At 43.7% G+C, this 25,985-nt stretch overlaps 1 long non-coding RNA gene across 1 annotated transcript; it reads left to right on the top strand.

Annotated features, from left to right (window-relative positions):
* Positions 1-8,044: 8,044 nt before the first annotated feature.
* On the top strand, positions 8,045-25,498 carry LOC126986653 (uncharacterized). The gene is made up of 3 exons (XR_007739857.1): positions 8,045-8,251; positions 20,932-21,255; positions 25,401-25,498. It is a non-coding gene; the product is annotated as an uncharacterized LOC126986653 (long non-coding RNA).
* Positions 25,499-25,985: the final 487 nt, after the last annotated feature.

Raw genomic sequence — 25,985 nt, 5'->3', positions numbered from 1 at the left:
AGAGAAGAGAGAAAGCAAACGAGTGAAATATTTAGAGGGCAAAAACCGTAGAAAAAGAATGAAGAGCGAAAGAAAAACGATAACGAAGAGAAAGAGAATGGTGAAGAGAAAGAGATCGGAGAGCAGGAAGGAAAGGAAAGAGTAAAAAAATAATGGATGAAAGAAATCGGAGGAAAAAACGAAAAGGAAAAAGAATAAAAAGAAAAGAAAGAGAAAAAGGTGAAGAGGAAGAGAGCGGAGAGAAGAGGAGAGAAAGAAGGAGATCGAGGTCATAAAAACGGTCATTCGGGATATCCTGCAGGAATTTCAGAACCCCGACAAGAACCTGGCAGCAAAAGTGGAGTCCTGGAACACCCACAGGAATGTTTGAGCTGCGGGAACAGGCGGGAATTCAGGCGTCAGACAAAATATGGAAAAATATTGAAAAATACCACAAACGAACCAGTGAAAAGAGAGCGAGAGTAAAAGAGCTGGAGAGAAAGAGAAATATGGATAGATCGACAGAAAGATAGAGAGAGATAGAAACAAAAGGAAAGAAAGCAAAAGAAGGAGCTAGAAAGGGAGTACTTTAAGTATTGGAATAAATACAAAATATTAAAACAAACAAGATATTGGGAGTCGAAAAAATAACAATCACTAAAGAATTCAGTGGAAACAAAACAAAAAATGTGAAAAAGAAAAAAAAGCTATTAAGGAAACTACAGCAAATCTGGAATACTCGAAACACAAACAAAAAAAAGTAGATATCAACATCAATTTCCCCCCCCCCAAAAAAAAAAACACGGAATAAAACTACAGAAGCAAAAACATGAAAACCAGGTGATGAAAACAAATAAAACGTGCACTAACACTTGGCATGAACCTGAAATACTGAAAGAAAACTATAACAAGACTAAAAACACAAACTCCACACAACTAAGCGTCAATATTTCTAAAACATGTAATAAAACTAAGGCCATAAACCACTTAGAAAGAAACATTGAAGAAAAAAAAACAGGAACAATACAGAAACAAACCAGAAACAAACGAAACAAACGAAACAAATAAAAAACAAACGAGAAACACCAGAAACAAACCATAAACAAATAAAAGACAAACGAGGAAACAACAAAACAAATCAGACAAGCCAAAGAAACAATGATCAACAAAACTCCACAACCTCTTTTACCACCACCACCACCACTACCACCACACCCACCAGACAGGAACGCAACAGGAGTGGCGGCACAGTGGTGGAGCGTCAGCACAGCACGGCACGTCAGCGCCGGAGGAACGCCGGAGGGGAGCGCGAGGAACTAACTACTGTCTTCATAAATCTGTCCCGTCCTCCCTCCCTCATCTCTTCCTCTCTTGTTATTCTCTTCCTTCGCTCGTCCTTATATTCTGTTTTTTCCTCACCCTTTTTTGTTATCCTCTCTTTTTTTCCTTTCCTTCCTTCCAGTTTAGCTTTCCTTTCTCTTTCCCACTCTTGTTATCCTCTCCAGTCATTTTCTCGTCTTTCTTCTTCTCTTTCTCCCCTTTTTGCTATCCCCTCCTCTCTCCCTTTTTCCCTGTTCTACGTACATGTTATCCTCTCCCTTATCTTGCTCCCTTCTCTGTTTATCTTCTCCACCCTTCCTTCCTTTCCCTTTTGTTACTCTTCCAGCCATCTTCTTACTCTTTTCTTATTCCTCCTTCCCCTTACCTCCTACCCTCCTTCCTAATGATATTCCCTCCACATTGCTCTTTATCTTGCCTTCCCTTACTTACTTTCTTCCTTTTCTTCCTTTCTTTCCGAACTATTACCCTTTTTTTTTCCTTCCTATGGGTAGTCTATCCAAGGGTTGTCACCCTCCCCTACACTTTGAGGACACATCCCCTCCTTTCCTTCCTTTCTACAGGTATTCTACCCAGTCTGTAGTATCATTTTACCTCCGATGTTTCTCTCACTATCCTGGGAGTTTCTAATCACCTCGGAGTCTTCGCGGCAGTGTCCTTTTTTCCTGCGGAGTCCTCGAAGCACACTTGGTGACAGGTGCCTTAGGCCAGGGCCCGCAAGGCTCGTCCATGAAGGGGGACACGTGTTGTGATGCTCTTGGGTGGCTGACTCCTTTCTCTCTACCCACTGTGGGTGATGGTAACCACGTCAGTCTTTTTGGGACAAAGCTCAAGGACAAATTCGACCGGGTTGACAAGGCTGCCAGCTTCAAATCCGAAGGCTCATCACTCATAATGGCCATTACCTGTTTTTTTCTGGGCCTGCGGAGGTCTCCATGCCTTTATTTTCCTGGGGCACTGGGAAACCGCAGTATCTCTTTTCTATGTATTTAACTTTTTAAAATTGTATTATGGTGACACCCTTAAGTTTACAGTAACAGCGCTGTAATTGCTTTCATTGTCAGTTAAGAAATTGCTAATTCAAAATGCCGTCCAACCTGAGAGATTGCGAAGCATGTTGGGAGAAGTTCGCTCCTAAGTATTTTAGAAACTCCTCTGCTTGTCGCTTTTGTGTTAGCGACCATAAGTATGACGATTTGAAAATGAAATATGACATTTTAGAAAACAACACGAATCCCTGAAGGAGTTTGTTGCGGCCAACATGGTTGTGCCGCAGACTAGCGACACTGCCCCTTCTTCGTCCAACCCGACAGCACCGACCTATGCCCAAGTCACGAGAAATCCGAGTACCCAGGCACCTGATGACGGTTTCATTCCTGTAAGGAATGGAGCCAGGCCTTATACGCCAAGAAGAATGTTGGAACTCACGACCTTCAGTCGATTTGATATTTTAAAGGAAAAAGTTGAAGAGGAACACGAAACCCGTTCGATTGGCGATTCCATGATCAGTGGTCAGTTAACAGAATTTTGCGGTCGTGCTTCAAATGAGAAACGTAAGCGCATGTGTTTCCCCGGTATAGGTGTAGATGGCACCACTGCGGCGCGCGACGATGTTATGACCGGCTCTGACCAAGACTCACTGTTCGTCATCCATGTCGGAACGAACGACGTAAAGGCCAATCGTTCAGAAGAATTAATGGAAAGGTATCACAGCCTGACCCGACAATTCAATGAAAAAAAAAAAACATAATGATATCTGGTATCCTCCCGCGGATGAGAGAAAGTAACGCCTTTTACAGTAAAACCTTCCGCACTAACAACCTACTAAATTCATTATGTGCTCAAGAAAATGTCGAGTTTGTGAACTTTTGGAATAACTTCTATGGTGCAAAGGACTTGTACGAACGCGATGGTGTGCACCTAAACCCCGTCTGGGCGGCTAGACTTGGAAGACTCCTTAGTGAGCAGGTGTCACTTTTCAGAGCAAAAAAAACAGCGAATTCCGACAGAGAACGCCACGTAAACAATCAAAGGACCACCAACCAATCCCTCCATGACCATATAAACGCGTGTTACGTAAACGCCCGCAGCATTCGAAATAAATTCATAGACCTGGAAGAATTTACTGCAAAAGAAAACTTCCACATTATCGCCGTCGCGGAGTAATTTTTTTTTTTTTACAACAAAGGAGGCAGCTCAAAGGCACAAAAAAAGGATACAATAATAAAAAAAAAAAAAAGCCTGCTACTCGCTGCTCCTAAAAAAAGAATCAAAAGAGGTGGCCGAAAGAGAGGTCAACTTCGGGAGGAGAGGTGTCCTCACACCCTTCTCACGAAAAAGTTCAAGTCGTAGGCAGGAGGAAATACAGATGAAGGAAGATTGTTCCAGAGTTTACCAGCGTGAGGGATGAAAGAGTGAAGATGCTGGTTAACTCTTGCATAAGGGGTTTGGACAATATAGGGATGAGCATGAGTAGAAAGTCGTGTGCAGCGGGGCCGCGGGAGGGAGGCATGCAGTTAGCAAGTTCAGAAGAGCAGTCAGCGTGGAAATATCGATAGAAGATAGAAGAGAGGCAACATCGCGACGAAATTTAAGAGGTAGAAGACTATCAGTAGGAGGAGGAGAGCTGATGAGACAAAGAGCCTTAGACTCCACTCTGTCCTAAAGAGCTGTGTGAGTGGAGCCCGCCCACACGTGAGATGCATACTCCATACGAGGGCGGACAAGGCCCCTGTATATGGATAGCAACTGCGCGGGGGAGAACTGGCGGAGACGATACAGAACGCCCAACCTCGAGGAAGCTGATTTAGCGAGAGAGGAGATGTGAAGTTTCCAGGCGGTGGCTGAGTCGTCAAAGTAACGGCCTCGTGTTCAGGAGGACGCGAGTTCAATCCCCGCCCCCAGCGGTTCGCCTGGTTCAGCCTGCCCGCTGGGATTTTTTGCTTAACGCCATGGTGGGAAGCCCACAGAAGACCACAGATCAACCACCTATCTACCGGACTCTTCAAGGATCAAAAAAAAAGCTCTGGGAGGGCAGCATGAGCCAATGCAAAGATGCGCCACTATAAACACTGCGGCTGGGCCGACAGGGAGGACCCACCGGAACCACCCACCGGAATGAACCGACCCGACCATCAGGGAAGAAGACTAGAACAAGCGCAATAGGCAAGCAAAAAAAAAAAAAAAAAAAAAAAAGTTGAGATTTCGAGTTAAGGATAGACCGAGGATGTTTAGTGTTGAAGATGGTGATAGCTGAGTGTTGTCTTAGAATAGGGGATAGGTGTTTGGAAGACTGTGTCGAGTTGATTGGTGGAGAAATTGAGTGTTTGAGGCATTGAAGGACACAAGGTTCCCTCTGCCCCAATCGGAAATGATAACAAGGTCTGAGGTTAAGCGTTCTGCAGCCTCCAGTCTGGAGTCGTGTATTTCCTGCTGAGAGGGTCTTCTGTTGAAAGAAGTTGAATAATGCAGAGTGGAGTCGTCGGCGTACGAGTGGACAGGACAGTTTGTTATGGAAAGAAGATCACTGACGAATAACAGGAAGAGAGTGGGTGATAGGACAGAGCCCTGTGGAACACCACTGTTGATAGGTTTAGGGGAAGAACAGTGACCGTCTACCACCGCAGAGATAGAACGGCCGAAAAGGAAACTGGAGATAAAGGAACAGAGAGAGGGATACAATCCGAAAGAGGGCATTTTAGAAAGCAAAGACTTGTGCCAGACTCTATCGAAGGCTTTCGATATGTCTAGCGCAACATAGACAGTTTCACCGAAACGGCTAAGAGAGGATGACCAAGAGTCAGTTAAAAGAGCAAGAAGATCGCCAGTAGAACGCCCCTTGCGGAACCCATACTGACGATCAGATAGAAAGTTAGAAGTGGCAAGGTGCATTTGAATCTTCCGGTTAAGGATTGATTCAAAAGCTTTAGATAGACAAGAAAGTAAAGCTATAGAGCGGTAGTTTGAGGGAGTCAGAGGGGGGGATGAGTAGGAGGAATATGCCCAGAATCGTCCAAGGTGGAGATCTTACAGAAAGTTTGAGCGAAGAGTTCAGCCTTAGAGATAGATGAGACGGCAGTGCTGCCGTCAGGGTTAAGGAGAGGAGGGGAAAAGGAAGAAGTCAAATTGGAGGAGATATTTTTGGCCAGATGCCAGAAGTCACGGGAAGAATTAGAAGAAGCAACGTGTTGACATTTTCTATTGATAAAAGAAGTTTTGGTAAGTCGGAGAATAGATTTGACACGATTCCGGTCTTAAATGTAAAGGTCATAGTTAGCGGGAGTTCGAAGGCTCTGGAACCTTTTGTTAGCTGCTTCTCTATCTTTAATAGCACGAGAACAAGCATGATTAAACGAAGGCTTTTTAGCATAAGGAGTAGAGAAAAAAACGTGGAATGTATGCCTCCATTTCAGTGACAATCACCTCTGAGATGCGCTGGGCACACAGAGAGGTCTCTATCCTGGAAGCAGTAATCATTCCATACAAATAACAGAGATTTTATTGCGGAATTAACTTACCCGGCTATTCAATTTTTCTTTGCGACAGAGAAAACAGAGTTGGTGGTGGCATCTTCTTATATATTCGTGCTGGTTTAAACCCACGTGTTATCAATGTAGAAAGAATAAATAATATAGGCACCGTTTTTGTAGAAATTAAAAACCGTTCAAGTAAATTAGCTATTGGCGTTGTTTACAGACCTCCAAACCAGGCAATGCAAATAGACAGAAAACTGTTCGAACAAGTTTCTAACATATGCAATCAATTTGAAGCTGTAATTATGGAAGACTTTAACTTACCAGTAAAGAGTTGGGGAGACACGTTAAATATACACTCAGGTCACGATCTATACAGTGACTTATTAGAAAGTGCGCTTTATCAGCATGTGCATAAACCAACTCGCGAAAATAGCATCCTCGATCTTGTTCTCACAACTAAAGAAAGCCTAGTTAATGATCTCAATGTTGGTACAGAATTCAGCGACAGCGATCATCGAATGATTTCGTTTAAAAATAAAAATAGAAGAGGACATGAAAGCGAGTGAAGAAAGAATACCTGATTATCGACGTGCCGATTTTGACAAACTAAGAAAGTTACAAGCGAATGTAGACTGGAGCGAAATTTCTACAGCCTCAGATATAAATAAAGCTTTGGAAACATTCACAGAAACTTTAAGTAAAGCCGTAAATTTTTATGCGTACCATTCCGTAAAAGACGACCAACAGCCAACTGGAAGCCTAAATGGTGGAACAATTAACTCAAACGCCAAATTGAGAATAACAATAGAGCGCATCGCAAATACTTGATTACAAATAATGAAACAGACAAAATTGAATTCCAAAGATTACACCGGGAGACTAAAATAATCATACGTTTCAATAGAAGACACTAAGGTTCAGGAAGGCTGGCTGTGTTCGTTCGTTAATATCGTAATAACGAACAATCGTATCGGTAGTGCAGATTTTGCGCAGTGTCATTCACACTGCCTTTTTTTTGAATTATCTATAGCCCTCCACAAGTAGAATATAAAGCACTTGTCCCTATACCAAGGGTAAAGTCATCAGTGTCAGGCAAGATACGAACACAACTACAGAGGCTCCGCCCACCTTGTTCCTCTTCCTCCATCTCCCTCCTCCTTCTCCCTCAATCTCTCTCTCTCTCTCTCTCTCTCTCTATATCTGTAAGATACAGACATACTCGAGAATGATTTTTTTTTTTCAATTAAGGCATGCTTGATGTGATACTGGGACTTTAATTTTGAGCATAGTGATACACATCTGGGCCGTGGACGTAATGACATGTGAGAGTAGGGTGAGGTGGTAAATGATGACTACCATGATTGATGGTAGAACGATTGCTCGCTTGTATTTTATTCTCTATCGTTTGATTTTGTTGTTATACCTTCGCAATTCTTCCCGTTACCATACTTTCAGCTCTTCCTGACAATAAAATTAATAGCACCACTATAATTTGGCGATAAGAGCACCATTACTTTTATCAGTAGGTACATGCTATACAATAGCCCTACGAAAACGTACACCATAAACCACCAAACCACTACGCTACCAATAGTTACGGAGGTAATTAGGCTATGTAAGTAACACGTTACCCTACTCTCAACTTTATTTAAAGGATGCCTATCAGTATTAGAAAAGTATAACGCCACTACAATTAATGCATGCCTTTCATTCATTATAGTTACGAAGCTACATGAGAGAGAGATTGAGGGAGGGAGGAGGAGGCGGGAGATGGAGGAAGAGGAACAAGGTGGGCGGAGCCTCTGGTGGTGTTCGTATCTTTGCCTGACACTGATGACTTTACCCTCTTGGTATAGGGACAAGTGCCTTTATTCTCTACTTGTGGCGGTTGGCGATACCCTTCAAAATTAAGGCAGTGTGTGAAATACACTGTCGCAAAATCTCGTACCGATACGATTGTTCGTTACGATATTATTCCCAAAAAACGAGGCCGCACAGCCTCTGAAATCCTTAGTAGAGCTTCATATTGCATGCGCCTGCAAAACAAATCCTAAAGAATTTTTAACCTACGTAAGAAATAAAAAAAGTTATCACCCCCAGTATTAGCCCAATAGCAATTATTTTTTTTTTTTTTACAACAAAGGAGGCAGCTCAAGGGCACAAAAAAACAACAACAATAAAAAAAATGCCCGCTAATCTCTGCTCCCATAAAATATTCAGAAGAAGCGGCCAAAAGCAAGGTCAAACTCGGGAGGAGAGGTGTCCTGACACCCTCCTCTTGAAAGAGTTCAAGTCGTAGGCAGGAGGAAATACAGATGAAGGAAGATTGTTCCAGAGTTTACCAGCGTGAGGGATGAAAGAGTGAAGATGCTGGTTAACTCTTGCATAAGGGGTTTGGACAGTATAGGGATGAGCATGAGTAGAAAGTCGTGTGCAGCGGGGCCGCGGGAGGGGGGGAGGTATGCAGTTAGCAAGTTCAGAAGAGCAGTCAGCGTGGAAATATCGATAGAAGATAGAAAGAGAGGCAACATCGCAGCGGAATTTAAGAGGTAGAAGACTATCAGTAGGAGGAGGAGAGCTGATGAGACGAAGAGCTGTAGCCTCCACTCTGTCCAGAAGAGCTGTGTGGGTGGAGCCTCCCCACACGTGAGATGCATACTCCATACGAGGGCGGACAAGGCCCCTGTATATGGGTAGCAACTGCGCGAGAGAGAAGAACTGGCGGAGACGATACAGAACGCCCAACCTCGAGGAAGCTGATTTAGCGAGAGAGGAGATATGAAGTTTCCAGTTGAGATTTTGAGTTAAGGATAGACCGAGGATGTTTAGTGTTGAAGAAGGTGACAGCTGAGTGTTGTCGAAGAATAGGGGATAGGTGTTTGGAAGATTGTGTCGAGTTGATAGGTGGAGAAATTGAGTTTTTGAGGCATTGAAGGACACAAGGTTCCTTCTGCCCCAATCGGAAATGATAGCAAGGTCTGAGGTTAAGCGTTCTTCAGCCTCCAGTCTGGAGTTGTGTACTTCTTGTTGAGAAGGTCTTCTATTGTAAGAAGTTGAATAATGCAGAGTGGAGTCGTTGGCGTATGAGTGGACAGGACAGTTTGTTATGGAAAGATCATTGAGGAATAACAGGAAGAGAGTGGGTGATAGGACAGAGGCCTGTGGAACACCACTGTTGATAGGTTTAGGGGAAAAGCAGTGACCGTCTACCACCGCAGAGATAGAACGGTCGGAAAGGAAACTGGAGATAAAGGAACAGAGAGAGGGATAGAATCCGAAAGAGTGCAGTTTAGAAAGCAAAGACTTGTGTCAGACTCTATCGAAGGCTTTCGATATGTCTAGCGCAACAGAGAAAGTTTCACCGAAACGGCTAAGAGAGGATGACCAAGAGTCAGTTGAGAGAGCAAGAAGATCGCCAGTAGAACGCCCCTTGCGGAACCCATACTGGCGATCAGATAGAAGGATAGAAGTGGAAAGGTGCTTTTGAATCTTCCGGTTTGGATTGATTCAAAAGCTTTAGATAGACATGAAAGTAAAGCTATTTTGGAACGGTCACCCTTCTTCTGTACAAGCATACTTCCAGCAGGAAAGAAAGGTAGATGTTGATAGGCAAAGACGAAAGAGTTTGACCAGGCAAGGTGTCAGCACGGAAGCAATTTTTAAGGACAATATAAGGCACTCCATCAGGTCCATAAGGCTTTTGAGAGTTAAGGCCAGAGATGGCGTAGAAAACATAATTATGAAGAATCTTAATAACAGGCTTAAAGGAGTCATATGGGGGAATGAGTAGAAGGAATATGCCCAGAATCGTCCAGGGTGGAGTTCTTACAGAAAGTTTGAGCGAAGAGTTCAGCCTTAGAGATAGATGAGACGTCAGTGCTGCAGTTAGGGTTATGGAAAGGAGGGAAAGAGGAAGAGGTGAAATTGGAGGATATATTTTTGGCTAGGTGCCAGAAGTCACGGGAAGAATTAGAAGAAGCAAGGTGTTGACACTTTATATTTATAAAAGAAGTTTTGGTAGGTCGGAGAATAGATTTGGCACGATTCCGGGCTAAAATGTATAGATCAAAGTTAGTAGGAGTTCGAAGGCTCTGGAGCCTTTTGTGAGCTGCCTCTCTATCTTTAATAGCACGAGAACAAGCATGATTAAACCAAGGCTTTTTAGCATGAGGAGTAGAGAAAGTACGTGGAATGTATGCCTCCATTCCAGAGACAATCACCTCTGTGATGCGCAGAGCACATACAGAGGGGTCTCTCTCCTGGAAGCAGTAATCATTCCACGGGAAATCGGAAAAGTACATCCTCAGGTAGTCCCACCGAGCTGAAGCAAAATGCCAGAAGCATCGCCTCCTCGGCGGGTCCAGAGGATGTACTGGAGCGATAGGTCAGGAAACAGAAATAAGGTTATGATCGGAGGAGCCCAACGGAGAGAACAGTTTGACAGAGTAAGCAGAAGGATTAGAGGTAAGGAAGAGGTCTAGAATGTTGGGCCTGTCTCCAAGACGGTCGGGAATACGAGTAGGGTGCTGAACCAACTGCTCTAGGTCGTTGAGGTGAGCAAAGTTGTAGGCTTGTTCACCAGGCTGGTCAGTGAAAGAGGATGAAAGCCAAAGCTGGTGGTGAACATTGAAATCTCCCAAGATGGAGATTTCAGCGAAGGGGGAGTGGGTCAAGATGCGCTCCACTTTAGAGTTCAAATAGTCAAAGAGTTTTACATAGTTAGTAGAGTTAGGTGAGAGATAAACAGCACAGATGTATTTAGTAATAGAATGACAGTGAAGTCTTAGCCAGACGGTGGAAAATTCAGAAGAGTCAAGGTCGTGGGCACGAGACCAAGTTATGTCGTTGCGCACGTAGGCACAACATCCAGCTTTGGATTGAAATTTATGATAGAGATAGTAGGAGGGAACAGAGTAGAGGTTGCTGTCAGTAGTCTCAGAAACCTGTGTTTCGGTAAGGAAGAGAAGGTGAGGTTTAGAGGAGGAGAGATGGTGTTCCACAGAATGAAAATTAGAACGGAGACCGCGAATGTTGCAGAAATTGATAAGGAGGAGGTTTGAGGAGTTATCAGGACAACTCTCAAATCGGCAGCCAGAAGGGGAGTCCTCCCTGTAAACAGCAAATCCACGAATGATGACAAAGAAATCGCTAGCATATTGAATGATTTTTTTTTGTCTCCGTTTTTACATAAGAAATCTTATCCGAAAGGCAACCGGAAGCCCCTAGATATATTGATGACACATCCTTGAGTAGCATTAGCGACATTGTAGAAAGTGATATAGTACAAATTATCGATAATATTAAAGTAAACAGAACGCTCGGCCCAGATAAAGTATACCCGCGTATTCGTATAGAGGCAAAACATCAGATCAGCAAGCCCCTCTTAAGCATCTATTCTCCGACTAACCAAAAATTCTTTCATTAATAGAAAATGCCAAAACCTTGCTTTCTCTAACTCTTCCCGTGACTTCTGGCATCTAGCCAAAAACATCTCCTCCAACTTCACTTCTTCATCTTTCCCTCCACTCCTCAGTCCTGACGGCAACACTGCCGTCTCATCTATCTCTAAGGCTGAACTCTTCTCTCAAACTTTTTCTAAAAACTCCACTCTGGACGATTCTGGGCATATTCCTCCTACTCATCCCCCCTCTGACTCCTTTATGCCTGTTATAAAGATTCTTCAAAATGATGTTTTCTATGCCCTCTCTGGCCTCAATCCTCAGAAGGCTTATGGACCTGATGGAGTGCCTCCTATTGTCCTTAAAAACTGTGCCTCCGTGCTGTCACCCTGTCTGGTTAAACTCTTTCGCCTCTGCCTGTCAACATCTACCTTTCCTTCTTGCTGGAAGTATGCCTTCATACAGCCTGTGCCTAAGAAGGGTGACCGCTCCAGTCCCTCAAAATACCGTCCTATAGCTTTACTTTCTTGTCTATCTAAAGCTTTTGAATCAATCCTTAACCGGAAGATTCAAAAGCACCTTTCCACTTCTGACCTTCTATCTGATCGCCAGTATGGGTTCCGCAAGGGGCGTTCTACTGGTGATCTCCTAGCCTTCTTAACTGACTCTTGGTCATCCTCTCTTAGCCGTTTCGGTGAACCTTTTGCTATTGCGCTGGACATATCAAAAGCTTTTGATAGGGTCTGGCACAAATCTTTGCTTTCCAAACTACCCTCCTACGGTTTCTATCCTTCTCTTTGTACCTTTATCTCCAGTTTCCTTTCTGACCGTTCTATTTCTGCCATGGTAGACGGTCACTGTTCTTCCCTTAAATCTATTAACAGTGGTGTCCCACAGGCCTCTGTCCTATCTCCCACTCTTTTTCTGTTGTTCATTGATGATCTTCTTTCCAAAACGAACTGTCCTATCCATTCCTACGCCGATGATTCCACTCTGCATTACTCAACTTCTTTTAATAGAAGACCCACCCTACAGGAACTTAACGACTCAAGGCTGGAGGCTGCTGAACGCTTAGCCTCAGCCCTTACTATTATTTCCGATTGGGGCAAGAAGAACCTGGTGTCCTTCAACGCCTCAAAAACACAGTTTCTCCACCTATCCACTCGACACAATCTTCCAAACAACTATCCCCTATTCTTTGACAACACCCAGCTATCATCTTCCTCAACACTAAACATCCTCGGTCTATCCTTAACTCAAAATCTCAACTGGAAACTTCATATCTCATCTCTTACTAAATCAGCTTCCTCGAGGCTGGGCGTTCTGTACCGTCTCCGCCAGTTCTTCTCCCCTGCACAGTTGCTGTCCATATACAGGGGCCTTGTCCGCCCTCGTATGGAGAATGCATCTCATGTGTGGGGGGGCTCCACTCACGCAGCTCTTCTGGACAGAGTGGAGGCTAAGGCTCTTCGTCTCATCAGCTCTCCTCCTCATACTGATAGTCTTCTACCTCTTAAATTCCGCCGCAATGTTGCCTCTCTTTCTATCTTCTATCGATATTTCCACGCTGACTGCTCTTCTGAACTTGCTAACTGCATGCCTCCCCCCCTCCCGCGGCCCCGCTGCACTCGACTTTCTACTCATGCTCATCCCTATTATGTCCAAACCCCTTATGCAAGAGTTAACCAGCATCTTCACTCTTTCATCCCTCACGCTGGTAAACTCTGGAACAATCTTCCTTCATCTGTATTTCCTCCTGCCTACGACTTGAACTCTTTCAAGAGGAGGGTATCAGGACACCTCTCCTCCCGTATTTGATCTTTCTTTCGGCCATCTCTTTTTGTTTCTCTTTTAGGAGCAGCGAGTAGCGGGCTTTTTTTTTATTATTGTTTTCTTTTTTGTGTGTGCCCTTGAGCTGCCTCCTTTGTTGTAAAAAAAAAAAAAAAAAAATTCTCAAAGTCGCTAAACACAGGAAAAGTACCACTGTAATGGAAACTCGCTAACGTAACTCTTTTCTTTAAAAAAGGCGACAAGTCCCAACCAGGTACTTATCGACCGATCAGTCAAACGTCAATCGTGTGCAATATTTTGGAGACGATCATTCGTGGAAAAATGGTAAAGTTTTTTTTTAAGATAACAGACTAATTAAGGATTCGCAACATGGTTTTCAAAACAAACGTTCCTGTTTGACTAACCTTCTCGATATCTTCAACTACATCTTTAATATATACGATGAAAGCCAATCAGTAGACATTGTATATTTGGACTTTCAGAAACCATTTGACAAAGTCCCTCACAACCGCCTCCTTAGTAAATTGCAAGCTCACGGTATAACTGGTAATATTCATAAGTGGCTCAAAGACTGGCTTACCGACCGTAAACAGAGAATTGTTATGAATGGTATATCATTCACAGGGGTCGGTGTTGGGACCTGTTCTGTTTTTAGTGTACGTGAATGACATTGACGAGGGGCTATCGTGTAGAATATCGAAATTTGCCAACGACACAAAAATAGCCAGCAGAGTCACTACGACAACGGATAAAGAACACTTCCAAGCTGATCTCGAACGTTTAAGTAGTTGGGCACGAACACGGCAAATGAATTTCAATATTGAAAAGTGCAAGGTTATGCATATCGGAATCAACAACGATCGTATTCATTATCAAATAAACGGAGTGCGACTTTCTGAAGCCAGCAAAGAAAAAGATCTTGGAGTAATAATTTCGAACGATCTTACTGAGTCAACATTGCACAGAAGTAGTAAACACTGCCAACAAACTGATCGGATTTATTGGTCGTACATTTGAAAACAAATCAGAAAAAGTAATACTGACACTGTACAATTCGTTAGTTCGCCCACATCTTGAGTATTGCGTTCAGTTTTGGTCTCCCTATTACAGAAAAGATATAGATAAACTGGAGAGGGTGCAGCGTCGAGTTACTAAAATGATCCCTAGACTGCGAAACAAGCCGTACGAAGACAGACTTAAAGAACTGAGCTTATTCAGCCTATCACAGCGCAGGCTATGAGGTGACCTTATAGGAGTGTTTAAAATTTTCAAGGGACTCGATAACGTTAATGTTCATGATTATTTTACAGTCTCTCAATCAAGTGTAACAAGAAACAATGGATACAAAATAACGAGGAAGAGTTTCAACTCAAATAAATCAAAACATTTCTACTTCAACCGTGTCATCAATGTATGGAATGGTTTGCCTCAAAACGTCGTCGAAAGCGAAACTATTTGCACGTTCAAAAACCGACTAGACAAATATTTAGAAGCTAACCCGAACATCCGCTATTTTGCTCCGGTCTAAGAGAAAGTAGTGTTAGCTTAGTTGTCGTGTATGATCTTCCTTTTGTCCATGTAAAATTCCATTGTAGTTTTTCTATACTACATGGTATTCTTCCTTTTCGTGCCAGCCTCGGCTGGAGGGACTGGTGGGAGGGGAGGAGCCTTTGCTGTCCTGTGTCTCTGACTCGTATATACAGATTAGAGTACATGGTAGCAACAACAAACAGCCTAGTTAGGACCAAAAGGTCTGTTGCTGTTTGCTTTTCCTTTGTACTCCTTTGTACCTCTCTCGTTATCCTTTCGACTCTGCCTCTCTCTTCTTCCCTTTCCTTTTCTTTCCTTTCTTTTATTTTTACTTTCCTACCTCCCTTTTTTCCCATCCACTCTGTTACTTTCCCCCCTTTCCTTCCCTTCCCTTCAGTCCTCCCTCGCCTCTCTCTCTCTCTCCCTCCCCGTTCCAATCATTCCAAGGATTATAATGTTCACATCAGCTGCTTCCTTATCCAGTCCAATCTGTCTTGGACTGGAAAGGTGTGGCGTGGTCATGCCTAGCACCGCCGCCTAGTGCGACTTTTGCGGCAAAATTCTGAATCTTTTGTACCTGTTGTGTTTGTGAGATGTTTGTTGTGCCCCATATTTCTGCAGAAAATAGATTCAAATAAATCTCCGGGCCCCGACAATTTATCTCCTCGCGTGTTGAGAGAATGTAGTCATCAGCTAGAATCACCCATAACATTAATATTCAACAAGTCATTAGCACAGGCCAGTGTGCCTCTCGAGTGGAAAAAGGCCAATAATTCCTCGATCTTTAAAAAAGGAGATAAAAAACAAGCCAGTAATTATCGTCCCATCAGCCTTACGTCTGTCCTAATTAAACTATTCGAAAAAATAATCAGGGATAAAATTATCTCTTTCCTTGAAACAAATGATTTGATAACTGATAGTCAGCATGGATTTCGTAGTAATCGGTCTTACCTTACCAACCTATTAACCTTTTCAACGAAGCCCATATGACGTAGTTCACTTAAATTTTCAGAAATCGTTTGATAAAGTTCCTCACGTAAGGTTTATTTCTAAACTGCGTTCCCACGGTATTAACGACCATCTATGTGCGTGGATTCATGACTGGCTCACGGACAGAGAACAACGTGTAGTTCTTAATGGTGAAGCATCGGATTGGCAACCCGTCACCAGTGGCGTGCCCCAAGGTTCGGTCCTGGGGCTAGCACTACTCATAATTTACATGAACGACTTAGAAACTGATATCCTATCAAAAGTAGCCAAATTCGCCGACGACACCAAATTAGGAGGTACGGTAATGAACAGTCAAAGTTGCGAGAATATTCAATCAGACTTAATAAGACTTCCCGACTGGAGCGAAAAATTGCTCACAAAATAAAATACCTCACTTGACTGAACTGAATATGAATGAAGTCTCCACTTTTAAATCGCTTGGGATGACTTCTCTCTCTCTCTCTCTCTCTCTCTCTCTCTCTCTCTCTCTCTCTCTCTCTCTCTCTCTCTCTCTCTCTCTCTCTCTCTATTTCTTTATTACACTTTATTTCTCTTTTTTCTTTATTTGTTTCTCTATCTTTCTCTTTCTTAAGTTGTCACTGATTGTAGAAAGGAAATAACTGAGAGGCACAGGGAAAAATTATGGTAAAATAATGTTTCAGTAAGAATTAAAACAAACAAATTGGAGATTACTACTTTTTTTAGTAGTGTGAAATGAGGTCAAGGCGGAGCAGTTGGGGAGAAGTGGGCGGGGGTGCGAGCCTTCATTAGGCGGGAAGATGGGAGGGGAGGAGGAGGGGAATAGATGGAGGGACGGAGGAGGAGGGTGGGAGGGAAACATGGAAATGCAGGCAACAGAAACCCTATTGGCTCATTACGAGGTCGCCCGCTTGGGTGATTTAATCTGCTCGACCACCACTTGGGGCTTGAGGAACAGATGAAAGCACCTCGATATTGAGGAGCAGATGAAAGCCCCTCGTTATTCAGTTTACTCCCGACGCAGCGAAATGACGGTCGATTCTATATTTGAAGGAGGTGATGGTATTCGCATTTACTACTTCTGAGGGAAGATTGTTCCAGTGGCGGATAACTCGGTTTGAAAAGAAACTATTTCCAATGTCTGTGTTACATCGACTCGACTGAATGGGTAAACCGTTATTTCTAGTTCTTGAGTTGGTTTGCAGTTCAAAGAGTTTGGAATAATCGATGTTATTGAACTTTTTCAGATACTTGAAGACTTGAATCATATCCCCTTGTAGGCGTCTTTTCTCCAATGTAAAGAGATTGAGTCGCTTGAGTCGTTCCTCGTACGGCTGAGCCCTTACGTTTGGAGTCATCTTTGTGGCGCGTCGTTGAATCCTTTCCAGTAAAACAATGTCTTTTCTATAATTAGGAGACCAGAACTGTACTGCATACTCGAGGTGAGGTCTTACCATGGAATTATACAAGGATAGCATCACGTCTGGTGTTTTACACTCGAAGTTCCTCGCTATGAACCCGAGCATAGTGTTGGCTTTGTTGTATGCTTTTTTACAGTGATTCGCGTGTTTCAGGTCACTGCTGATAGTGACTCCAAGATCCTTTTCCTCCTGCATCGCCTGCAGAGGTCTCCCATTCATGATGTATGTGTGGTTACTATTTCTGGACCCAATGTGCATGACTTTGCATTTGTCAACATTAAAAGAGATTTGCCATTTTTCCGATCATTCGATAATGTGATTGAGGTCTTTCTGAATGATTTCGCAGTCGGTCTTTGTGAGGGCCTTTCCACCCACCTTGGTGTCATCAGCATGGGAGGAAACTGAAAGAAGGAAGGGAAGGAAAGAAATACAACTGAAGCAAAAATTGTGTGTGTGTGTGTGTGTGTGTGTGTGTGTGTGTGTGTGTGTGTGTGTGTGTGTGTGTGTGTGTGTGTGTGTGTGTGTGTGTGTGTGTGTGTGTGTGTGTGTGACAAAGATGGAACATGAGAGAGAGAGAGAGAGAGAGAGAGAGAGAGAGGTCCTCAATGGCTGACCTCACACTATCATCAGAAGATATTTTTGGGCCGCTAGGACGGGGACGAGGAGGGGCGGAGAAGGCAGGTACAGGGAGAGTGAGGTGGCTATGGACGATGAATTGGTAAAAAAATGAAAAGATTAGAAAAACAGAGCCCAGCTCACGCGTCCGAGTGACAACGCCCCGACTGTACCTTGCCTCTCTTCTTAAGAAGCTCTCTTATTATTCCTTTTCAAATCTTCTCTTTCATTTTATATCTCGCATTCGTCCTTTACTCTTTTTCTTTCAACGTTATTTTTTTCACGTTAGTTCCGCATTGACACATATCACCTTCCTTGCTGCAATTTCCGCCTTTCGTCCTCTCCTCCTCCTCCTCCTCCTCTCCTCCTCCTCCTCCTCCTTCTCCTCCTCCTCCTCCTCCTCCTCCTTTGGGTTTTCGTGTTTCACCGGCTGTCACACGCTTTATCTCATTTTTCATCTCTATCTTCTCCCACTTTGCACATCTCTTCAGTCAGTCAGTCGCCTTTCAAGTCTTTTTTAAGCGACTTTCCTCTTTTTATGACTCTTCAAATCTTGTCTTTCATTTGATTCCTCGTCTTTCGCTCTTTTTTTTTCTTTTCAATGTCGTCTTTTTCATGTTAAGCCCCGTACACACTTTGCCGACTCTGGGCCACGACAACCCAGAGACTTCTGGATTGGACAAGTCGGCTCCCACGCTCCAAGAATTGGGGGAGATTTTGGGGGGCATCTTGGTGTCGGCCACCATGATTGCCGACTGTCTGGGATATTCGGCTAACTATAAATATAGTTGCCAGCATGCCCGCGACATGCTGCCAACTAGTCTCAAGACAAGTCTCAACGGTCATTTTTTGAAATGGCGCCATGTCTACGACAACCACGAATCTGCCGACCGATTGGCCGACAGTGGCAGACAGTCTTTACGACAGTCTTGCAGTTTGTCTGTCAACTGGTTGGCCGACTAGCTGGCCGACAGTTGCTAAGGAGTTGGCGGATGATCTTCGCGACTATTTTGGCGACAACCTTGCCGACTGTCGCCGAATTCTACCCAAAATTTTAAAAGGACATTTTGGCCGTAGACATCTTCATTAATAGAAATCTTCATGGGTCCTGGGGTGTATAGGCTGTGATGGGCCGAGACTCCCCTGTGTCTACTTCTGGCGTTGCCACCCGTTCCTTAAAATACGGAATCGCTTTTTAATCCAGAATCAAATGTAGCGTTCCGTTTTGAGCCAATACGGAAAGCCATTTGTTCCGCATTTTGTTATGTGAATGGTCAAGCAGATGGTACTCAGTATCTTAATATTGTAGTGAGCGCATTTTTCGGTCAATCACAAAACCATTCCGTGAAATTTGTCAAGGTTCGTCCTAAAATATGTGTAAAATACGCGACGTAACGTCCCTCCCCCTCCCTCTTGCCTCCACCAGCAGCGTGCTGCGGCTGTCACCCATTGTATGCTCGAGAAATCTTAGGGTGGCCATCCGTTCCTTTAAATATGGATCCATTCCATATTGGAGAGTGGGATGTTGCGTTATACATTTTTCTGACCTCAGGGTGGCAACCCTACTGTAGTTGTGTCATTTAACACAAGAAAGAGGCAGCAGGAGCGCGTGCGTGCTGTGAGGCTCCCAAACGTGTGCCAGTGAAACGTAACCATGCCCAGGAGTTGTTGTTGTGCTTGTGATTGCAAAATGAGTATATAAATTTCTTGATGGCGGCAGTGTTAGCCAATATTTCTGAGCCGACAGTCGTCACCAACGTGCTTCATTAGGCAAAGATTGTCGTCAGAACAGTCTCTCATCATTCTGAAGTAGTCGACACCGACGACATCCGACAGGAAAAACAGAAATTTGAAAAATGGCCCCGGCAGTCGTCACGACTGTCTCCAGACAAGCCAAGACTGTTGACGACAGACTTGACGACTGTTCCCGACCTCCCTCCGACCTCAACCGGAAGTGACGGTTGGTCCAGACTCTTGCCGACTCTTGTCATGAAAGTTTAACATGAAATACTTTTTCGCGCTAAAGCCCCGTTCACACTGTGCCGAGTCTGGGTCGTGACAGCCCAGCGACTTTTGGATCTGACAAGTCGACTCCCACACTTTAAGAACTGGTGGAGTTATTTCGGGTGTCTTGGTGTCAGGCAGCATGATTCCCGACTGTCTGGGACATTTGGCCAACTAGTTGCCAGCATGTCTGCGACATGCTGGCAAATAGTCTGAAGAAGAGTCTCAAAGATCATTTTCTGAAATGGCGCCATGACTACGACAACTACGAATCTGCCGACCGATTGGCCGACAGTCGCAGACGGTCTTGACATTCTTGCAGATTGTGTGTCAACCGGTTGTTCGACCAGCTGGCCGACAGGTGCCAAGGAGTTGGCCGACGGTCTTCGTGACTGTCTTGGCGACAGCCTCGCCAACTGTCGCCGAATTTTACAAAATATTTTAATAGGATATTTTGGCCGTAGACATCTTAATAGCAGTCTTCATGGGTCCTGGGGTATATAAGCAATAATGAGCCGAGACTACGTCGCGTCTACTTCTAGGGTTGTCACCCGTTCCTTAAAATACGGAATCGTTCTGTATCCGAGTGAAATGTAGCGGTCCGTTTTGAACCAATACAAAACGCCATTTGTTCCGTATTTGGTTGTCTGAATAGTCAAGCAGAAAAAAAAAATTCAGTATCTTAAAATTGCCGTGAGTGCATTTTTCGGTTAATCACAAAACCAGTCCGTAAAAATGTTCTAATTTCGTCCTAAAATACGTGTAAAACACGCGACGTAACGTCCCTCCCCCCTCCCTCTTGCCTCCACCAGCAGCGTGCTGCGGCTGTCACTCATTGCATGCTCGAGAAATTTTAGGGTTGCCACCCGTTCCTTTAAATATGGATCCATTCCGTATTGGAGGGTGAGTTGTTGCATTCCACATTTTTCTGACCTCAGGGTGGCAACCCTAGTTGTGTCATTCAGCACAAGAGAGATCGAGGAAGCAGGAGTGCGTGCGTACTGTGCGGCTCCCAGGTTTGTGCCGGCGAAACGTAACCATGCCCAGAAGTTATTGTGCTCGTGACTTTTTTTTTTTTTACAACAAAGGAGGCAGCTCAAGGGCATACAAAAAAAGAAAACAATAATATAAAAAAAAAGCCCGCTACTCGCTGCTCCTAAAAAAGAAACAAAAGAGGTGTCCAGAAGCAAGGTCAAATACGGGAGGAGATATGTCCTGATACCCTCCTCTTGAAAGAGTTCAAGTCGTAGGCAGGAGGAAATACAGATGAAGGAAGATTGTTCCAGAGTTTACCAGCGTGAGGGATGAAAGAGTGAAGATGCTGGTTAACTCTTGTATAAGGGGTTTGGACAGTATAGGGATGAGCATTAGTAGAAAGTCGTGTGCAGCGGGGCCGCGGGAGGGGGGGAGGCATGCAGTTAGCAAGTTCAGAAGAGCAGTCAGCGTGGAAATATCGATAGAAGATAGAAAGAGAGGCAACATTGCGGCGGAATTTAAGAGGTAGAAGACTATCAGTATGAGGAGGAGAGCTGATGAGACGAAGAGCCTTAGCCTCCACTCTGTCCAGAAGAGCTGTGTGAGTGGAGCCCCCCCACACATGAGATGCATACTCCATACGAGGGCGGACAAGGCCCCTGTATATGGACAGCAACTGTGCAGGGGAGAAGAACTGGCGGAGACGGTACAGAACGCCCAGCCTCGAGGAAGCTGATTTAGTAAGAGATGAGATATGAAGTTTCCAGTTGAGATTTTGAGTTAAGGATAGACCGAGGATGTTTAGTGTTGAGGAAGGTGATAGCTGGGTGTTGTCAAAGAATAGGGGATAGTTGTTTGGAAGATTGTGTCGAGTGGATACGTGGATAAACTGTGTTTTTGAGGCGTTGAAGGACACCAGGTTCTTCTTGCCCCAATCGGAAATAATAGTAAGGGCTGAGGCTAAGCGTTCTGCATCCTCCAGCCTTGAGTCGTTAAGTTCCTGAAGGGTGGGTCTTCTATTAAAAGAAGTTGAGTAATGCAGAGTGGAATCATCGGCGTAGGAATGGATAGGACAATTCGTTTTGGAAAGAAGATCATCAATGAACAACAGAAAAAGAGTGGGAGATAGGACAGAACCCTGTGGGACACCACTGTTAATAGATTTAGGAGAAGAACGGTGACCGTCTACCACAGCAGAAATAGAGGGAAATGGAGGGATTGCAAAATGAAAATATTAACTTCTTGATGGCGGCAATGTTAGCCAATATTTCTGAGCCGACAGTCGTCATGAACGTCCTTCATTAGGCGAAGACTGTCGTCACGACAGTCCCTCATCATTCTGAAGTAGTCGGCACAGACGACTGTGCCGACAGGAAACGGTAAAATATTTATAAATGCTCCCGATAGTGGTCACGACTGTCTCAAGACAAGCCAAGACTGTTGACGACTGTCTTGACGACTGCCCCCGACCTCCCTCAGACCTCAACCGGAAGTGACGGTTGATCCAGACTCTTGCTGACTCCTGTCGTGAAAGTGTAGCATGGAATTCTTTTTCGCGCTAACCCTCACGACCCCAGACTCCTCTCACGACGTCTGCGCAGCATTAGGCGACCGTTTCTAGACCTCTTTTAAGACTTGCCCGACCCTTTTTTCACATCAATACCGAAGACCTCGTGTATCCTAGAGTCGTGGTTAGTCGTGGCCCAGAGTCGGCACAGAGTGAACGGGGTTTAACCCTCGCGACTGCACACTCCCCTCACGAAGTCCGCTCAGCATTCGGCGACCGTTTCTAGACCTCTTTTAAGACTTGCCCAACCCTTTCACATCAACACCCAAGATCTCGTGTACCCTAGAGTCGTGAGTAGTCGTGGCCCAGAGTCGGCAGAGTGTGAACGGGGCTTTAGTCTTGCATTGACATGTATTAGTCCAGCAGCAGGCGTCACTTCTGGGTGGCGGTACCCAAACCGGAAGTACAACATTTGTCCTCATGGATAAAATCCTTCTTTGGTATTTCTGGATAATGAATATCCATGATGACATTGCAGGAAATCGGTGCGTGTTAAAATATTCACGTTTTTGTAAACATACCTAACCAATAACATGAACTTTTCATGAATGGCTCAGAATCTTCATGTAAATCATTAAAAACAGCTCCAAATGATATTACTTTATAATGTTTAGGAGAACTAATAAAACTATAGTGTTTTAGCATTAAATCAATTCCCTAAATAGGTTATTAATCAATAAAATGTAAAAAATATAGCTAAAATTGACCCTCGTTGTGAAATTGACTAGTCATAATAATGCCTCTCAATAAATAATGCTTCAAGAATTTGCTTTCAAACACGCTTTAAAATTTGCCTGAACATCCCCTACATGCTATTAGATCATTGGTAGCAAGAAGCATTGCTTTCGAGTCATTGCAGATCAGTTTTAGCTACCATTCCCCCTAAATCATATAAATCATAAAATATGACTTTCTCATATAGATTGAAGACTATGATCATAGTTGTCCAATATCCTATCGACAAATCACAATATAATTCATTATCATTCACTATAATTGTGCTAAACAATTAATCTCAAGCCTTAAAACCATGCCCTAAGGGTAACGATGGTCAGCTTATTATTTATTCAGCTTAGTTTACAATGCATAAAGTAGTTATTGTATCACACTAAGGAAAAAAAAACAGCACATGTATGTGATTTCTTGGGCCAGTCTCTCTGCTCCAGATGAGGCATCTCCCACAAGAGATTACCACAGAATTCACCAATACAGGGGGTGTGGTTAAGCTCTCAGATGGCTACTTAAATGGTGTTTGGCTGGATTATGCATTGGAAACAACACAGAACAAAGATATGAAAGAAGCTGGAGGGATCATTGGTCTTACAATGCGAAGCCAAGCATTAGTAGGGTGGTTTATAGCCCGACCTGTCACTACTGCAAAATTCAAGAAGGGTACAGATACCAACCTGCCTGATGACAACCAGCCCGCACAGACAAAGACGAAAGCATCTGACACTAGATGGAATTCTGATGTGAAGAAGATACGTGACATTCTTCAGGGGCCATGTGTAGATCCCTTTGATATCTCCGAAGCATCCACAAAGTTGATCAACATAGCTACAGCAGCAGTTGCATCAGATGCCATAGAGAAAAGTCTCTGTAGTGCACTTGACAAGGGCACCACCATGGCTGATAACTTTGTCTCTAACCTGGCATCTGACAACCCAAAGAGCTTCTGTGCACCCATACCTCGGTCAAACATCAAGACCATGAAAGAGATGAAAAAGAAAGTCAAAATCAAGTCAAAGAATGTATTTATCAAGGGTGAAACCATGTATCTTCGCCTATTAGCGGTCAATGCCGTCAAGAAGGTCCCACTTCAAAGGGTGATGGCATTTGAAAATGCCCCTGTGCCCATGAGCATCTTCAATCATGATGGCACAATGGTAACATGTAAAAAATCAGACACCATGCATAAGCTTGAAGAACTGATTCCGGGAGACAAAATCACCAGCCTGGACAAGCATGTTGATGCTGTGATATATGATGGCCATGCTGTCATCCAGTCGCTGCCTGCTCCCTCTACCACACTGCCCATCACTTTCAAAGATATGGCCAGTAGGTTCCTGTCCCATGTTACTCATTCAACACAAGATATCTCCACAAACACACACAGCATTTGATGTGTACAGGGAGAACAGTACAAAGTCTCAGACAAGAGAAAAGCGCACAGAGAAGTCATGCAAAACATAGTACAGTGCATATGGAAGGGAAAGTCCTCCGTGGACTAAAATTGCATCTATGGTCATGAATAGTTTATATGTTGTATATATTAGTACCTTTGTTATCATATGAACATTTCAAGCTGATCAGATGAAATGAAAAATTAAGAAAATTATTTTTCGTTATTTTTTATGAAAACTTTGAATAAATTTTTCTCAGACAATTTTTTTTTTTAGTGATTTCCTTGTGACAAGCACATCTGATAATTCATTGTTATTCTAATAATTTGTCAAGATGTTTTTTTGAAAACTATTTTTTTAATCTTTAAAATGTTTTTTTCAATGTTTTCGGATCATTTTCCCATATTTCGAAACTATGCCGATTAAAAAAAAAAAAACATCTTGTAGAATATTAGTACGCTATATGATCTTGTATGTCCTAAAGTTTCATGAAAGTCGTGCAGAAAATAAAAGCAAAAAATATTTTTATATTCATTTTGTACTAGTTTTGAGAAAAGCGCGATTTTTTTTTACAGCTAAGGAGACAGTTCAAGGGCGTAAGACAAAAGTAAAAAAAAAGCCCGCTACTCACTGCTCTCGAACAGAGGTCAAAGGTGTGTCCAAAAAGAGAGGTCAATTTCGGGAGGAGAGATGTCCTGATACCTTCCTCTTGAAAAAGTTCAAGTCGTAGGCAGAAGGAAATACAGATGAAGTAAGATTGTTCCAGAGTTTACCAGCGTGAGGGATGAAAGAGTGAAGATGCTGGTTAACTCTTGCATAAGGGGTTTGGACAGTATAGGGATGAGCATGAGTAGAAAGTCGTGTGCAGCGGGGCCGCGGGAGGAGGGGAGGCATGCAGTTAGCAAGTTCAGAAGAGCAGTCAGCATAAAAATATCGATAGAAGATAGAAAGGGAGGCAACATGGCGGCGGAATTTGAGAGGTAGAAGACTATCAGTATGAGGAGGAGAGCTGATGAGACGAAGAGCCTTTGACTCCACTCTGTCAAGGAGAGCTATGTGAGTGGACCCCCCCAACACATGAGATGCATACTCAATAAGAAGGCGGACAAGGCCCCTGTAAATGGATAGCAACTGTGCGGGGGAGAAGAACCGGCGGAGACGGTACAGAACGCCCAGCCTCGAGGAAGCTCATTTAGTAAGAGATGAGATATGAGGTGTCCAGTTGAGATTTTGAGTTAAGGATAGACCGAGGATGTTTAGTGTTGAGGAAGGTGATAGCTGAGTGTTGTCAAAGAATAGGGGATAGTTGTTTGGAAGATTGTGTCGAGTGGATAGGTGGAGAAACTGTGTTTTTGAGGCATTGAAGGACACCAGGTTTTTCTTGCCCCAATCGGAGATAATAAGGGCTGAGGCTAAGCGTTCTGCAGCCTCCAGCCTTGAGTCGTTAAGTTCCTGTAGGGTGGGTCTTCTATTAAAAGAAGTTGAGTAATGCAGAGTGGAGTCATCGGCGTAGGATTGGATAGGACAGTTCGTTTTGGAAAGATCATCATTGAACAACAGAAGGTGAGTGGGAGATAGGATAGGACCCTGCGGGACACCACTGTTAATAGGTTTAGGGGAAGAACAATGGCTGTCTTCCACAGCAGAAATAGAAAGGTCAGAAAGGAAACTGGAGATAAAGGTACCGTAGGAGGGTAGTTTGGAAAGCAAAGATTTGTGCCAGACCCTATCAAAGTCTTTTTATATGTCTAGCGCAATAGCAAGGGTTTCACCGAAACGGCTAAGAGAGGATGACCAAG

Source organism: Eriocheir sinensis, chromosome 6 (assembly GCF_024679095.1).
Source record: "Eriocheir sinensis breed Jianghai 21 chromosome 6, ASM2467909v1, whole genome shotgun sequence".
NCBI lineage: Eukaryota > Metazoa > Arthropoda > Malacostraca > Decapoda > Varunidae > Eriocheir > Eriocheir sinensis.
This window is presented reverse-complemented; position numbering and strand designations above follow the sequence as displayed.